General features: G+C 36.5%; 1 pseudogene across 1 annotated transcript in view; it reads right to left on the reverse strand.

The window, feature by feature from the left end:
- Positions 1–2,969: 2,969 nt before the first annotated feature.
- Positions 2,970–4,369, reverse strand: part of LOC116097629 — a 17,902-nt pseudogene continuing 16,502 nt past the window's right edge. The window contains exon 2 of the transcript XR_004121487.1: positions 2,970–3,388. The product of XR_004121487.1 is annotated as a histone H3.3C-like (transcript). The remainder of the gene's footprint in view (positions 3,389–4,369) is intronic.

Consider the following 4,369-nt stretch of genomic DNA (forward strand, 5'->3'; position numbering starts at 1 on the left):
CTCACCATGTGAGCAGTAACTTGTTTTATTGATCTTAGCCATTCTGACAAATGAAAGATGGAATCTCAAAGTAGTTTGCTACTTAAGGATCTTGAACATTTCTTTAAGTGTTTCTCAGTTATTTGAGTTTCCTTGTAGAAACTCAAATTTGTTTAAATCTGTACTAAATTTTTAAAAATTTTGATTATTTGTTATAGAGGAGTTTTAATTCAGCACCTTGGCTACTCTGGCAAGGAATCACACTCAAAGATGTGATCCAGCTAGAATGCAGACATGCTCTGGATCACAGTATAATCTGGTGGGAATACAGACACACCCTTATTATACATCTTTCGTCCTTAACAATGAAGGTAAGGTTAGTTTGTACAATGAATCAGCCATGTCTGAAAGTGATTTCTAATTGAAGAGCAGACAAAGTGAGAATCAGAGGAAGATTAGACAGAATGTGTCAGGATAGGATATGCCCAACTCACACAAGATCAGCAGAGGAAGAGAGAATACTTAAGAACAGCAAGAGAGAAAAAGTGTAGTGGTGTAGTATGTGGTAAGTGTGTATGGCAGTTTTACTAGGACAGTTTTACAGAGTCAGGTTACAGAAAGACAAGCTTGACAAAGGTGAAGACAGAACAAGCCAGAGAATGAGAAAGAGCCATAAGATTAGGACATATTGCCAAAGTTAGTATGAGGTTAGGTAGAGCAATTCAGGCAGAAGCTGAGAGAAGCCAAATTGAATCTGACAGCTTGGAAAATTAGAATGTACAGAGGCTAGAAGCTTCTAAGCCTAGGCATAGATATTGATAGAACAGAGAAGAAAACACTATGGGCTCAGCCCAAGCCGTGTACTCACAAGGCTTGGGTGCAGCTCTCATCTCATCACTTCCTCTGAGGAAATAAAAGCAACATTTGCAATTTGCTTTCTTGATATCTAGTTCTTTGAGTTCTTTAAATATTTTGGATATTATCCCTCTATAAGATGTGTACCTGGTAAAAAATCTTTTCCAATTATGTAGGCTGCCATTTTGTACCGAAGATGGAACAATGTACCAATGATGCCATGCAGCCTTTCAGTTTTAAGAGGTCCCATTCATAAGTGTTGTGTTCAGAAAGCCTTTTCCTGCACCAATGAGTTCAAGGCTATTTCACAGTTTCTCTTCTATAAGGTTCAGTGTATCTGGTTTTATGTTGAAGACTCTAATCCATTTGGAGATGAGTTTTGTGCTGGGTGATAAATATGGATCAATTTGGATTCTTCCATATGCAGCTATCCAGTTTAAACAGCATCATTTGTTGAAGATGCTCTCTTAGTCACAATGTGTATGTCTGGCTTCTTGATCAAAAATCAGCTATCTAGGTATGTGGACTTATTTCTGGATCTCCGACTTGATTCTGTTAACCAACATGTCTGTTTTTGTGCCAACATGTGCTGTTTTATATAGCTCTATAGTATAATTTGAAGTTAGGAAAGTGATTTTGTTATTCTTTTATTATTCAGGATTCTCTTAGCTATCCTGAGTTTTTGTGTTTCCTCATGAAGTTGAAAACTGTCCTTTCAAGGTCTGTGAAGAACCGTGCTGGAATTTTGGTGTTGAATATGTAGGTTGATCTTTGTAGGATGGCCAATATTTTTACTACATTAATCCTACCTGTCTATGAGCATGGGAGGTCATTCCATTGTCTAACATCTTTAGTTTCTTTCTGCAATGACATGAAGTTTTTATTAAACAAGTCTTTATTGGTTTGGTTAGAGTTACCCCAATATATTTTATATTATTTGAGGCTAATGTGAAAAGTGTTGTTTATTTCTTTCTCAATCCATTTTTTATTTTTATATAGGAGGGCTTCCTTTTTGTTAGTTAATTTGTATCCATCTACTTTCAGAAAATGTTTATCAGCTGTAAGAGTTTTCTAGTGCAATTTTTAGGGTCAGTTTACTTAGGTGGAGTATCTTAAAGCTACACACAACATATATCATCTGCAAATAAAGATACTTTTACTTATTCATTTATGATTTGTAGCCCCTTCATCTCCTTCAGGTGTCTTATTTCTCTCATTAAAACTTAAAGCACTATATTCAGTAGTATATAGAGAGTGAACAACCTTGTTTTCCTGATTTTAGTGAAATTGCTTTGAGTTTCTTTCTGTTTAATTTGGTGTTTGGTATAGGCTTGCTATAAATTGCCTTTATTATGTTGAGATATCTTACTTATATCAATAATCTCTCTAGCACTTTAATCATGAAGGGGTGTTAAATTTTGCCAAAGGCCTTTTCTGCATCTAAGATTCTTATGTGTTTTTTGACATTTAGTGTGTCCACATGGTGGACTACATTTACTGAGTTTGTATGTTGGGCCATACCTGCTTCTCTGGGGTAAAGTTTACTTGATCATGATGGATCTTTTTGGTTTATAAGTATTTTATCAAGCATGTGTCTATCTTCATAAGAGAAGTTGATCTGTAGTTCTCCTTTGGGAGGAGGCTATGTGATTTGGATATTGGGGAAAATGTGACCTCATAAAATGAACTTGGAAATATTCTTTCGATTTCTATTTTGTAGAAAAACTTGAGAGTATTGGCATCAACTCATCATTGAAAGTCCAGTAGAATTCTGTGCTAAAATCAGCTGGCCTTGGGCTTTATTGGTTGGTAAACTTTTTTTTTTTTTTGTCCAGAAAATTTTAACAGGTTTATTTATAATTGTTTTAAAGTTGAACTGTTGAAATGTGTTCACTGAAACATTTTGCTTGCATTAATGCTTTACATCTTGCATTTATATTAAAAATTCACACACAAATGAACATGGAGAAACTGCCAATACCTGATTCTGTCCTCTATGTTTCCACTCACAATCATATACTTAGGTACTTTTGACACCATGGGAAAAATATCTAACATTCAGAACTACTGATAACAGGAAGAAGAGGAAAAAAGTTTTTTTTTGAGAATGGAATGTTTCCCTTCATAGCGGACTCTTAAGCATGTTCTCCGCGTATGTGGCGTATGCTAGCTGGATATCTTTCGGCATAATTGTTATCTGTGGCATGGATAGCACACAGGTTGGTATCTTCAAAAAGGCCAACCAGATAGGCCTCACTTGCCTCCTGCAAAGCACCAATAGCTGCACTCTGGAAGCGCAGATCTGTTTTGAAGTCCTGAGCAATTTCTCGCACCAGACGCTGAAAGGGGAGCTTGTTAATCAGAAGTTCAATAGACTTCTGATGGCGTCTGATTTCACGCAGTGCCACAGTACCAGGCCTGTAACGATGAGGTTTCTTCACCCCTCCAGTAGAGGGCGCACTCTTGCTAGTGGCTTTTGTAGCCAGTTGCTTCCTGGCTTTACCACCTGTGTATTTGTGGGCAGTCTGCTTTGTACAAGCCAAGGTATGGGCACCTCCTTACTTACCCCGCTTCTGCTTCGACTGGAGCTCTGCGAGTGAGAGTGCTTGGTAAACTTTTAATGACTACTTCTATTTGACTATTTGACTATGTTTGAATTGCTTATGTGATCTTGATTTAACTTTGTCCATGTATTTTAGGCTTTCAATTAGGTGGAATCTGTTTTTGTTGTTGTTGTTTGTTTGTTTGTTTGTTTGTTTTTTGGTTTTTCGAGACAGGGTTTCTCTGTATAACCCTGGCTGTCCTGGAACTCACTCTGTAGACCAGGCTGGCCTTGAACTCAGAGATCAGCCTGCTTCTGCTTCCCAAGTGCTGGGATTAAAGGCGTGTGCCACCACAGCCCGGCTTGGAGTCTGTTTTAAAGACACATACTATGAGTCTCTGGATTTTCTCATTGCCTGTTGTTATGCCACCCTTTCATCTCCAGTTTTAAAATTTAATCTCTGCCATTCAGTTAATTTTGTTAAGAGTTTATCAATTTTATTGATTTTTCTAAAAAGAAAAATCCAAGTCTATTTCATTGATTCTTTGTGTTGTAGTTTGCTGTTAACTTGTTTCTTTTATTGATTTCAGGCCTGAGTTTGTTTATTTCTTGTCATCTGCTACTTCTGGATATGATTTTTTTTTCTTTTTGTTCTAGAGCTTTCAGGTATGCTACTAAGTTACTAGTATTAGATCTCTCCAGTTTTCTAATGTATACATTTATGCTATAAACTTCCTCTTAGAACTGCCTTCATTGTGTCCTCTAAGCTGGAATATATTGTATTTTCACTCAATTCTAGGAAGTCATTACTTTTTCTCTTCATTTCTGTTTTGATACAATTTTTTATTCAGTAGGGAGTTGTTCAGTTTCCATGAGTTTGTAAACTTTCTGTTGTTGATATTCAGCTTTTTGCCCAAGTGTTTTAGGAGTTGATAGCTGTGAAGAGACACCATGACCAAAGCAATTCTTTTTTTTTTTTTTTTAAATTCATGT

The sequence above is a fragment of the Mastomys coucha genome, unplaced genomic scaffold (genome assembly GCF_008632895.1).
Source record: "Mastomys coucha isolate ucsf_1 unplaced genomic scaffold, UCSF_Mcou_1 pScaffold19, whole genome shotgun sequence".
Lineage (NCBI taxonomy): Eukaryota > Metazoa > Chordata > Mammalia > Rodentia > Muridae > Mastomys > Mastomys coucha.